At 39.2% G+C, this 13,641-nt stretch overlaps 1 protein-coding gene across 7 annotated transcripts in view; it reads left to right on the top strand.

Annotated features, from left to right (window-relative positions):
- SNTG1 (syntrophin gamma 1) overlaps positions 1-13,641 on the top strand; it is a 265,420-nt gene that overhangs the window by 78,642 nt on the left and 173,137 nt on the right. Inside the window, exon 1 of one of the 7 annotated variants that reach the window (XM_054179615.1) lies at positions 1,461-1,479. The exons of the other annotated variants lie outside the window; for them this stretch is intronic. The gene's annotated coding sequence lies outside the window, so the exon portion shown is untranslated. Of the gene's footprint in view, positions 1-1,460; positions 1,480-13,641 lie in introns of those variants that run through there. 7 annotated transcript variants of the gene reach the window in all.

The following is a 13,641-nucleotide window of genomic DNA, read 5'->3' as shown; positions in this document are numbered from 1 at the left end:
TGAAGCAGAAGTCTGATTCATCTGCTGGAGAGTTGTCTCTTGATTTTACAATTTGTACTGGACATCCACATTTTTGAAGTTGAGTGAAAATACACATGCCACGTTGACTTATCTCAGTCTTGGTTTGAGATTCATTTGGCTTGAGGTCATGTGTCTTTCAGAAGGAAAAAAAAACCCACCATACAACAAACCCTCCCATCATCAATGCTTAGTCCACAGTATGGAAACTTGAAATGTGGAATTCACTGTAAAGAGGCTTTTTAATGCCTGGGATGATTTCAAAGATAATTATCTTGGGTTTAGAATGAAATAACTTCCTGTAGGAATTTTGAGCCTAAGCCTTAGGACTTAAAGAAAATCATGTATTTCTAGTCTAGATAATGAGAATGATCAAATGGTGATCTCGGAAGGGCAAAGGTTGCTTGTCAGATACTACAGCAAGAGCTGAACTGCTTAAGTTCAAAGACTTTTAAGAACCTATTGACCACCGGTTTTAAGTAACTCAGCACAGTCTTTTCAGTGAAAAGGTAAAGGAAATTCCTGAAAACAGGAATCATGTGAAATCAGATTTCTGATTGTGGAACTATCAATCCTCCTCCTGTTTTTGGAAGTACTAACATCTGCATCAGGTTGATTATGCCGCTTGTTAAAATTTTATAAGATTAATGTCAAGTAATGACAGGATTGGTTCTTCTGACTTTATTAAATGATGTTTGAGACAGTTTGTTGCTCAAATGTTGCCACCTTTAGCAGTGAAGTTGCTGAGAGCAGCTGGAGTTTTTTTCTGGGTCTGTAGAGTTCAATAGCAATAGTTAAATTGATCGAGCAAGGATTCAAACAGCACCAGAACAAGAGGACACAGCCTCAAGCTGCACCAGGGGAAGTTTAGGCTGGAGGTGCGGAGAAAGTTTTTCACTGAGAGAGTTATTGGACACTGGAATGGGCTGCCCAGGGAGGTGGTGGAGTCACCATCCCTGGAGGTCTTCAAGAGGGTATTGGACATGGCACTTAGTGCTATGGTTTAGTCATGAGGTCTGTGGTGACAGGTTGGACTTGACGGTCTTTGAGGTCTCTTCCAATCTTGGTGATTCTGTGAAGTGCACGTAAATCTGTTATTAAGAATATGCTTTCCCTACTTCACATGGACTTGATGATCTTAAAGGTCTTTTCCAACTGAAGCAATTCTATGGTTCTGTGAATTCATTTGTTTTCAAGAATGTTTTAATTTCTGAGTAACTTGTAAGAAATACAAGATTCATCCCTGCAAGTAACTCCTTTGACTCATACCCCTTGGTTTCTTGCCGTTATTCCTTTCACCAGTGATGTCAGTTGTCATGTTTTCTTCCTCTCTGGGCAAAAAAGCCCAGTTTTAACAATCTGTACACTAAGGTTTTCCACAACATTCTTTTCCCTTTTAGAATGCCCATGGACATTTATTGTAATGAGAATGTGAAGTATGCCTCAGTGGATTCCTGCCGGGTATGTCATCTCCAAAATCACTGCTTGAAATGCTGGTTTTGTAAGAGACCACTTGTTCTTAGTGGAGAAAAATGCCAGTGCTGTGAGGGAAAGAGAGAATGATACAAACAAAAACTGGGACAGGAATTGCTGTGTGACAGATGGAGGTGAAAATAATGTGTTTAATTGAAGGCCAAATTGAAGAAATAAGGGAAAGCAACATGTGACCAAATGTTAAATTAGTCTGTGCTGCTGGAAACTCTCCTACATAAACTTTAGTTTGGCTCTTTCATCCACTTCTTTGTACCACATCTATATATTTCCATCTTTTTTCACTAAGAATCACTTTTTTTATAGGTTGGAAGTTACATATTTTATGGTAGATCCTGTCATGATCTAAATGTCATGATCTTTTTACTTGTAGACAGCAATGAGGAGACCTTATTGCTGTCTACAACTACATGAAGGGAGGTTGTAGCCGGGTGGGTGCTGGTCTCTTCTCCCAGGCAACCAGCACCAGAATGAGAGGACACAGTCTCAAGCTGCACCAGGGGAGGCTTAGGCTAGATGTTAGGAAGAAGTTCTTCATAGAAAGAGTGATTGGCCATTGGAATGTGCTGCCCAGGGAGGTGGTGGAGTCACCATCACTGGAGGTGTTTAGGAAGAGACTGGATGGGGTGCTTGGTGCCATGGTTTAGTTGATTAGATAGTGTTGGGTGATAGGTTGGACTTGATGATCTCAAAGGTCTCTTCCAACCTGGTCTATTCTATTCTATTCTATTCTATTCTATTCTATTCTATTCTATTCTATTCTATTCTATTCTTAGTTGTGTCTGTAACTTTTCTTTACATGCAATTAGGGATTGAAAAGTGGAGTTAGAACCTCAGAAGCTTTTAAACAAATTAGTTTAACAATCTGGAAAATATTTTAATGTCTGATGAATTGCAACTCCAGTTGCAGTATAAATGCTACAAAAAATATCAAAATTGTGTAAATTGCAGCCTAGGCCAGCACTTGGGGTGGACATCATTAAAATTCTATTAAATTGTTTTCTTAAACCTCTCACATTGTTACTGTAAGGTTGGGAGAACCATACAGAACCTCTTCTGTGCAAGTATGTTCTACAAATGCTTCTTTTTGCAATAAGCTATTGTTTGGGGTTTTTTCTATTTGGTTTTGCTTTGCACCTTTGTATGCTATCCTCATTTGTCTTGATACTTTATTCTTTTTGTTCTGTTTGCTTTTTTGTTCTTCTCTATAAAACAAATAGCATGGAATGTGGAAAACAACTGGAGAGAAATTAAATGCTCTGAGCATCTGAATTATTGAGGAGCATGAAATTATATTGTCCTTCATTTGCTTATTAAGAACTGAACAGAGAAGAGTCTCTGTTCCCTTATTTCTGATCAGCCCCAGACTGTGCAGCAGTGTTTCAGGTTGTGTGCAGCAGTGTTTCAGGTTGTGTGCAGCAGGAAATCATTCACAACTCCTGTGCACAGATTTTTCTCCTTTTCACCTTGTTTCAGTACCTTGGGCTTTTTTGTTACTTAGATTCATGTTATGGCAACAGTTTCTCTCAGGGGCTTGAATATACAAGTGGCTGATAAGGTTCTATCAAAGGACGTAATCCTTACTTGTGGCTATTTAGATCAGCGACAAGGCCTAGCTTTCAGTAGCGTACTGAATGTGTCAGCGTTGTAGGACCCTTGGGATCACTTGAAAATGATAAAGCCCAAAATTTATGTTGTCAGGATAGGAACTATCATGTCATAACTGCTGTTACTGAAAGTGAAATATTTCTGAGACATTGAGGAAACCATTCCAGAACTCAGCTGTCATTAAAAAGAAAAAAATACTAAAAGAAAGCAAAACAACAAGAACAAAACAGAAGCAGACATCCCCTCTCTCCCCCCAATAAAAGCAGGATTTTCAAGTACTTGAGGGTTATGAGAAATTACTGCCATGACTATATTATGCCATTAGGTTAAGACTTAGTATGTTTTTCCAGAGTGTCTTACTAATTAAAATCATAATAGTACAGGCTGCTCAGAGATGTGGTTGAGGCCCTATCCCTGGAGACATTCAAACTCAAACTTGATGTGTCTCTGGGCATCCTGATCTAATTGGAGATGTCCCTGCTCACTGCAGGGAGGTTGGACATAGGTTTACAGAACCAAATGACCTTGGAGGGTCCCTCCCAACCTCATACATTCTGTGATTCTGTGAAACAGCCCAGAAATCAAACTGAAGCAAAAAAGGGTAGATTTCTGTCCTTCTACTCCAGATGCAGTTAATTTTACAAATATTTTCTTATGTGTAACTTCATAGTATATATGAATAGCTGCATAGCCATATATACATGTTTATAGAGCAATGGTTGTACAGCAATTAACTCTCATTTGTATATGAAGGATTTGCAGTTCAGCTGCCTGTTTTACAATAGTACATCGCTGCTCGTATTCTAATGCATCTGACATGACATTGGTCTCAGCTGTACCAAAAAGATGTTCTCAAGTAAGATTAATTTCCTTAAAAAAGAAAGTGTCTAAGCCAGGTAGAATGAATCACCCTTGGAGATGTTGATGCTTTTCTCTCAGCTAAAGGGGAGGCTGAGGCTAGATGTCTACCTTTTAGGTGGTTGAATCATGCTCTGTAAATTGCACCATGAATTCACTGCAGCTGTTTTCTTGGTGTCATTCTGCTGACTGTCTTCTGATTAAAGACTAATTGTACATTTGTATGTTTTGATCACTGAAATATAAAAATACCACTTCATCTTCCAGGGAGGAAGCGTGACTTGCTTCTTAAGCAGGGGAGACAGCATTGTCACTGGCATGACTGAAAGCTTCAGAAGGGAAAGTTCTGGTGAAGAGCGAAACAGCTGAGATGGCAGTAGGGTATTTTGTCCCTCTGAGTGAAGGAAAAGAGTGGAAGGTTGTAGGAATGACAGGATCACTGTCAATGAATTACTCTGAAGGAGCAGACAAGACATATTTATAATGATTTCCATGACTAGATAGAATATATCATAAAAGGAAATCCTTAAAACTGTGATCATTTCTCTGTTTTGTGATTTTGGGAGTATTTTATTCAAACACATTATACTGCAGTAGAGAACTTCTGTGTTAGAAAAGGATCCTTCTTTATTTGAGAAAGAAACTTTAGCCTTTTAAGTCTTCTCTTTTTTCCAGACTCTCACTGGAGAAGCTTCCCCTGTAGCTATGAGTGAAGGACAGGATTCGATACATTTCCTTCATATGTTTGGATATTTGATGATTAAAGAAATTATTTCTTTTTAGAAGTCATACACTAGTTATTTCCATTACTTGATGTGGGTGATAGAAGGTGTGCATAATACAACAGAATCATTCATTGGTGTAGATAACCATTGTTCCTTGAAAAGAATCTCAAAACTTCCTTAACAGAATTTGTTTAACTTCTTTGGGAAGAAAAGCAACTTCCTTAAGTCTTGATTGAGCATATCTTTGAACATTTCCCTTGACCATGGGTATCCTGATACTCTGAACATTCTAAGAGTAATTTATCTTGCAGTAGCCTTGTTAATCTGCAGTAAGTCATCTGGTGTCCTTCTGCCTAGAACATAGGATTATGATGAAAATCTGCTCTCCTTGCTGTAAACCCAGTAACAAAACCACTACTGATTATATTCTCTTTGTATTTCTGCCTCCTGGGAACTGTCTGACCTGTACTACCTATCAAGTAATGCATATGGTTGTATTTTCATCTTGAGGTATTAATTAATTCCAAACTACATGTTTTTCCTTTCAGCTTTAACGGTCTAGTTATCTGTGTTTTACAGCCATGGTCAAGATAATTACTTTGAGTCCCTGCCACAAAGAGAAGCAGCCCTGTGTGCTGAGGTGACCGTGCTTGTAGTCATGCATAAAGAGAGGGTGTAGACTTTCGTGACATATTTGCTGACAATGTGACATTTAAAGACATTTTAATGTATTGCTGTTATAAGGAGAGATGTTTTTCCCCATCTCTTTCTTACTAGGATGTTCCTGTTGATAGAGGAAACAATTCAACATCCATTTTCTTTTGCCTTTAAGCACTGTGTAGGAAATTACAGAGCTTGTTCTCAGGCAGTTCCATCCACTGTGTTAAACTCATTAGCTGTGGTACAATTAGAACAAGAATTCTAATGCAGAGTGAATGAAAGAGAATAGCAAAACACTGAGGCCTGGATTAATCCTCTCTAAAGCTAGATGTTTGAATGTGGTATGTCTGATGTGCAGCCAATTGTTCTAGTCTTCCCTGCTGTAGATGGAGAGAGAGCATCCTTGGGGGCAGTGAAGGTTTGAATGGGCTTGACTGCTGCAGAAGTTCCTGTCTCTCCACTGGCAGTAAAGGAAGCAGAAGGCAGCATTCCTTTTATTCTCCAAGGTTGTGTGCTCACTAGGTTTTGCTTGTTATAACCCTTGCAATCAGAATTCATAACAAAACATAGTTTTAGTGACCTTTTATTGAGTCTACAAAACATATCTGCTGTTTCCTTCCCTTTGCTAATACATCTGTGACTCTGGGTTCTTAGTAAAAGACAGCATTAATTGTTCATTGCATGGTCATAAGAGATACCAGGTAGTGGTGACAGAGATAATGTGAAGCAACTCTGTTTATATCAGACAAGGTAATTATGAAGACCAGTAGTACCATGTTCATGGTGATCAGTCATCATTCCCAACAGCAAAGTATCCTTTGAAATCAATTGTGCCTTTCAAAAGTCCAAAGGAAGAAAGTGACAACTAGAATAACCTGCTTGAACATCCATAGTAGACACTTTGCATAGTAAGTCAGTTATGGTTATCCCATCTTGGTGATGAAATCTGAAATACCACAGAAAATAGTGTTCTATGCTCAATTTATTAGTCATGTACAGAGTTCTCATCACTGTTAACATATCTTTACCCTATGTTTACTATAGATGTGTATTAACCTGGTTTTATTATTGGCTGCTTTAATTTCAGCAAAGGCATCCAAGCTGGCCTTGTAAAATAATTTAAACCATAGGGTAAAAGAAACCTTTAAAATAATGCAAAATATTTCTTTTCTCTTTCCCTTAGTGAGTGTCTAAGCAGTTCTTGCTCACAAGAGTAAATCAGGTAGGTTTAGTCTCCTTAGTCCATGTTGAGAAGCATGCTAACCTTGGGCACTAGAACCCGAGTTCTCTTGAAGGAAAATGCAACACACAGGAAGACCTAAGAAAATGTGTGTTGTGGGAGGTTCTTTTCATGAATTATGGAGTCTGTGGGAGCTGCCCAGAAAATTAGAGAATTGGAATTGATCCAAACACAAATAAATTAATAGACACACTTCAACTAGCAAGAGAGCTGACAGACAAATTACCATGTAGTTGCTGCAATAAAGGGTACAGCGCCCGAATCTCATCTCGTGCATTGTAACTGGGCTATAGTTGTTTGAAAAATTGCTTCATAAAATTAAATTGGGCTGCACAGGTCTTGTGTCTAGTTTAAATTCAGCTCAATGGCTGCCTGGATCCGTGTGGAAAGTCAGTGCATCGTTTAAGCATCAGCTTAAACCTTGAACATTATGCCTGTTGCTATGGTGTCTTTCTTGATTTGTACATCTATTCCCTAGGTATTTTTCTGATATCCCACATATCCTATAGATAGCTTTGTGCTAATTTATCTTTAAAATAGGTTTAAATTAGTTTTAGCAGTTAAAATTCAGGAAAAAAAAATGCCTATCTGTCTCTTCTGAAATGTAGGAAGTAAAATTTTGTTTCTCTGGGGTTGGTAGTAGTCTCGTGCTCAACAAGCTGAATGGACATGTTGGAATTGCCTTGTGTTCATGTGTCCTTAGGCACAGGATACTGGGAAAATGCAGCTCTTTTGGGATCACAGTTGACCAAATGAATGCTGGACTATTTTTATACAAGTTAGTAAACATAAGGAGACTTTTTTAAAACATGGAGTTTCTTCACTGTGGCAAAAATTGCATTTTATTCATAGGAGAGTCTTGAGTTGATAGACTAGAATAGAATAGAATTAACCAGGTTGGAAAAGAACTTTGAGATCATCACGTCCAACCTATCATCCAGCACTACCTAATCAACTAAACCATGGCACCAAGCACCCCATCCAGTCTATTCCTAAACACCTCCAGTGATGGTGACTCCACCACCTCCCTGGGCATATTACACACAGATGGAGAGCACCTACTTAATGTATGACATCTTAGTGAAGCAAAACTTGGTAACTGTAAGCAGCAAAGCACTTCCCTGGAAGCTAGGTCACTCTGTAATCCTGGTGCTCTGAATTAGGCTTTGGATGGTACATGGGACTGGTGTCACTAGGTTTGGATAAGGTAAAAATGGTACATTTACATGTTGTATAAAGGCTTTATACATCATCATTGGCTGAATGGTGTAGCCACAGAATATTTGCTTATTGTAGAATCGTTTTAAATGGTATTTCTTGGGTAGATCAAGAAGCTTTGGACTGTTTCATCACTCTGAGTGAAGCTCTCTTCTTCTGGAAGAACTTAGATGAAAGAGAAACACTTTGGTCAAATCAGACCCAGAGTTCAAGCCTAGGATGGAAGGACTAATAAAGGTATTATGGAAAGTCATGTCTGGTTTATGAAGCCAATATAATATACAGCAGGAAACTATAAATCCAACTGGGGGAATACAAAGTGTTACTAATAAGTGAAAATGTGCCTCAGGAGCTTGTTCTGTTGTGAAGTTAAATGCAACTTGGTGCCATGGTTTGGTCATGAGGTCAGTGGTGACGGGTTGGGCTTGATGATCTTTGAGGTCTCTTCCAACCTTGGTGACTCTGTGATTCTGTGAGTGCAGAGATGCAAGATATCATTCACCAAAATTTTCTGAGGGTGATGTTCAGTTTTATCAGCCATGTTTCATTGCCATTTGTGGCACCTTAACAGAGGTGTTCCTCTGTGAAGGAAAGGACAATCAGTTTCATAATGTGTTTCACTAGCAGATGAACTTCTTTTCTTTTTACTGGACTTCCTATTAATCTAAGGTATTTGTATCATAAGTTTTCCTAACAGTAGTTGTATTAGTGAAGACAGTAGCAAGTTAATCCCTGCATATGATCTTAGTTTATATACTGCAAGCACTCATGTCGATTTACTAAGTGTCTTTTTCCTCTTCTGTATCTCTTCTGTTACATTGACAAAGACTTTCTCTGATCTCCCAACATTATGTTTCTTTGACTACTTAACTGCTTTGGTCATTGAGGCACCTCTGAAGCTAAACAAAAACTGAAATGGACATTGTTTTCTTTCCCTGGGATTTTCTTCCTTCCACATTTGGGTGTGCCAGAACTCTCAGCATCTAGTCATTAAGAAACAGAATAAGGAAATGGAAGGTAGAAATTGTTCAAGGTCAGAAAACCACACACTTATTTTTCTTCTCCTTGCTCTTTTCTTGCACAAATGGTCAATGCACTAACAAGCAACAAGTGCATATATGTATGTAAAAATCTTGTAAGGCAAGTTTTAAGCTTCTGGACTAGGAGAGGAACAGCATTTTACATTTATACTTGTCATGTAACTTTAGGATTTTCTGTTATGTCCAGCATCTTTAGATCCCAAGAACCTTGAGAATAGGTCATATTCTTTTGGACATCTCTGATCTTCTCCTTAGCATGAGCAGTTTCAGACTTTTTTTCTGAAGCTTCTCTCTTTGGAAAAAAAATTACAGGTCAAAGAGTTTGTTAATTATTTGCTTAATGGTACTGCAGATTGCATCTAAAATTACTGTAGATGAAAGCAGATTGTGTGTTAGCACTAGGTTTCCCTGGGGTCTTTGAAATTATCCCGCTTTTCCCTTCTTTACGTGATTAAGATCATGGAGTTCACGTCATGGACAGGGCTCTGGTGAGGAGGTCATGAGCAGCACATGTTAGAGATTCCTTTGTGTTCTGCCTTGATTTGAGCTTCATGCCCCTGCTTTTTTATCCTTCTTGGGGAACAGGCATGTGTTCTCTTAGAACTGAGAGAGAAACCAGTCCAAACTGTAGGCAGGAGGGAAAAAAGCTCTGAAGATGAAAATCAGAAATCCTTTTTGCTGTGTGACAGATATGAGGTGTATGCCAGTCCTTCCCTTTGCTAGTTTGCTTTTTGTACACAAACAGCAAATGTTTAGTTAATCTCAAAGGTCCAGAGAGGGAAGCAGGGTGCTTATGATAAGTAAAATTGGATTTTGTGTGATGACTAATAACAGAATAGACATGAAGAGGAGCTTATTAGCCCAGAAGCTTAGCCAGAGAGATGGATTCTGGATTTCTACTAAAAGGATTCAAATGGTATAAAATTCAAGTGATTTATTAAACCTCAAATGTTAACATATCAGAAAATCTGTCAAGGTTTCATTGATTTATTAAAAGTGAAAAAGTTGGAACCTCAGTGTAACTTTCACCATGGTCCAGAGGAGGGCCACAAAGATGATGGTGGGGCTGGAACACCTCTGCTACAAGGACAGGCTGAGGGAGCTTGGGTTTTCAGCCTGGAGAAGACTCCATGGAGATCTAATATCCACCTTCCAGTGCCTGAAGGGAACTACAGGAAGGCTGCAGAGGGACTGTTTATAAAGGCCTGCAGGGATAGGACGAGGGGTAAAGGTTTGAAATTAGAGAAGAGTAGATTTAGACTGGATGTTAGGAGCAAGTTCTGCACCAAGAGAGTGGTGGAACACTGGCACAGGTTGCCCAGGGAGGTAGTTAAGGCCCTGTCCTTGGAGATACTCAAGGTCAGGCATGACAAAGCTCTGGGCAACCTGATCTAGTGAAAGATGTCTCTGTTGACTGGAGGGGATTGAACTAGATGATCTTTGGAGGTCCCTTCCAACCCAAACCATTCTATGATCCTGTGATTTGTTTATTTACCATTGGACATCTGTTTTGTCTCACGTGGCAGTACACATTGTTTAGCAGTCTAGAAAGGTTTGGAAGAATTATTTAATAAGAAACATGCATTTTCTTAAGTACTGTAAGGACAGAATAGTTTCTTGGTCTACATCCTATTTATAATTTTCTAGGTTTTATTCCTAGTGTTATGTTTTGGTTTTTTTTTTTTCTTTTGAGGATGCTCATTTTCAAGAAAGTCTGGGAGTCACACAGATGAAATTAGTTTCATGTCTTGCAGTTAAAAGAGTGATAAAAGCCCACAGATCTCAGATTGCTGTTGTAGTTTTAATAGAGGCTTAGTCTCCAATCAGACTTGCTTATGAAGATAAAGGAGTGAGACAAAGTTCACTTTGTTTTTTATTGCCTTGTAATTGCTTCCTGGGAATGTGGAGAGCATTTTGCCCTACTTTTTCAGGCCTGGTGTTCTCAATAATTTTATACAGTAAATATATCCACTGTTACACTGCTGGAACCAAAGTGGTTTAAAAAGACGGATGAACACACAAGCCAATTGGATTCTTTATTTGTTCTTGCTAAATTGTCACTGGTAATTAAGGAAGTACACCAACATTTCACTTCTTTCTGGAGAAATCTCTTTTGGCCACTGTGGAGAGTTTGTTTAGTTGTGGTGGGGTTTTTTTGTTTTGTTTTTGTTTTACCAAAACCCCAAAGTGTCAATGTACAAAGAATATTTTTCTGCAGAAATGATTTATCTGCTATTGAAGTGTGTTGCCATGAACTTGCTTGCCACTGGAAATTGATGCCACCCCCACCTAAATAAGTACAAATTTTACTGATGTTGTAGAATTCTTCACTTTTTTTTTTTTTTTCTGTGGCTCTTGATCTAAATTCTGGATTTGAGAACTGAGGTAATGCCTTACAGAGAGGCACAGGTAGTATGTTGTGTCCATTGTGGTGCTTTCGTCCAATGGGTGCTTGGTGCCATGGTTTAGTTGATTAGATAGTGTTGGATGATAGGTTGGACTCGATGATCTCAAAAGTCTCTTCCAACCTTGTTTATTCTAGTCTAGTCTTTTTGTGTTTTCTTTCACCTTCAGAGTTAAATTTCTTCTCTTTCCCTTCCAAACCATGCTGCACTTTCTGATCTGCTGACCTCAGTGTCACGCTCCAAATCTCTCCTAATTATGTGTTGCTTTGCTCATGTTGTCGCTCCCTCCGTTAGCCTAAAGTTTCATCTTGTCAATTTTGCCTTTCATAACAGTGCACTTTTTCCTTTCAGCTAAGGGCTTTCCTGTTTCCTGAGCACCTATTTTCAACCTCAGAAAAACATCTCTCCTTAAATCCCGCTGTATCACAGAATACTTCCTGATTTGTTCGTCTCCCCAGTGATGACTGTGTGCCTTGCAGATTTATGCCATACCTGATCTTGTGGAAGGTGCTCTGCAGTGCTGATTGTAATGTGCCATATAAAAATACAGTGCTATAGAAAGGATGATTAATATTATTATGAATTAATGTTATTTCAGATAAATTTAGAAATCCTTCTTAAATACTTATGCTTTATGCTTTTCATCTCATCATTTTTTGGCTCTCACCTTGTAATGTACTTTCCACTTCACTAAAAGTATGATAATGAGGCATGCATAATTGAAATGAAAATCTCTTCAGGACCCCTTCTGATTGAATATGTTGAGAATCATAATCAAGCACTCCTGAAGTCACAGAAAACTGTGCATACTGATGCACAGCACAGGTCTGGGCTCTGCGTGAAACACTTTGCTGGTTGACACACTGTCCTTTGAATTATTCCAGTTACAAAAAAGTATCAGGGATGCACTAATGGGCAGTAAAATAAATCAATAATCATGGAATCAATAAGGTAGGAAAATACCTCAAAGATCATCAAGTCCAACCTGTCACCCATGACTACTAAACCATGGCACCAAGTGCCACATCCAATCCCTTTTTGAACACCTCCAGGGATGGTGACTCCACCACCTCCCTGGGCAGCCCATTCCAATGGCTAACAACTCTCTCTGTGAAGAACTTTCTCCTCACCTCTAGCCTAAACTTCCCCTGGCACAGCTTGAGACTGTGTCCTCTTGTTCTGGTGCTGGTTGCCTGGGAGAAGAGACTAACCCCCACATGGCTACAACCTCCCTTCAGGTAGTTGTAGAGAGCAATGAGGTCTCCCCTGAGCCTTAATCCTGCACGTGCACAACAAAAGAGCCCTATAAATGAAACAATTAAGTGGTGGTACCACCAAGTGGATGCATCTTGTGCACAGAAATGGTCTCCAAAGGAGCAGAAAATCCACAGGAGCAACCAATCCTTATGTCTCTGGTACACCCACACATTTCTCTACAGATGCATTTTTCCCTGTTGTAGTTAATACTTGGGCACTTAGCTTGCATGTTGAAGCTATTCTTTCCTGACTTTTATCATAGTGGTGTGTGACCCTAAACATCTCAGTTCTCAATACCAGCATCCTTCTGTAATGTTTTGTCTTGTGAGTTTCTTTTGTTTAGGAGGATTCTCTTGAACAGCTGATTTCTTTCTCTGAGTTATGGATATTGCTATGTTTTAAAATGCATGCCATGCTTTGACTGTGTAATTGCATACCTAGGTAATGTGAAATAGAGTTTGAAATATTAATCTAAGAAAGGTAGGGCCTGGAAGGTTAAGAAATAGCAGAAAGATTCTCTGTGCTCTGGAGCACCTCTCCTATGAGGAGAGACTGAGGGAGTTTGGGCTGTTCAGTCTGGAGAAGAGAAGTCTCCGAGGAGACTTTATTGTGGCCTTCCAATATCTTAAGGGAGCCTCAAGAAAGCTGGGGAGGGACTTTTTAGGGTGTCAGGTAATGAGAGGACTAGGGGGAATGGAAAAAAAAAACACTAGAAATGGGTAGATTCAGATTGGATGTTAGGAAGAAGTTCTTCCCCATGAGGGTGGTGAGACACTGGAACAGGTTTCCCAGGGAGGTGGTGGAAGCCTCATCCCTGGAGGTTTTTAAAGCCAGGCTGGATGGTGGTTCTGAGCAGCCTGATCTAGTGCGAGGTGTCCCTGCTCATGTCAGGGGGGTTGGAACTGGATGATCCTTGAGGTCCCTTCCAACCCTAACAATTCTTTGGTTCTATAATGCAATTTCCAATCCATATTTGGGTGGATAAAGTTTATAATTGTGTGATGATCTATTAAAAAAACCTAAAGTGCTTCATTGGATGCACAGGGTAGAGAGTACTGCCAAAATGCATAGCAATTCAGCATACTTTTTTCACTTACTGTCAATGTGCCTTGCTTGTTTTG

This window comes from Dryobates pubescens, chromosome 3 (assembly GCF_014839835.1).
Source record: "Dryobates pubescens isolate bDryPub1 chromosome 3, bDryPub1.pri, whole genome shotgun sequence".
Classification (NCBI taxonomy): Eukaryota; Metazoa; Chordata; class Aves; order Piciformes; family Picidae; genus Dryobates; species Dryobates pubescens.
This window is presented reverse-complemented; position numbering and strand designations above follow the sequence as displayed.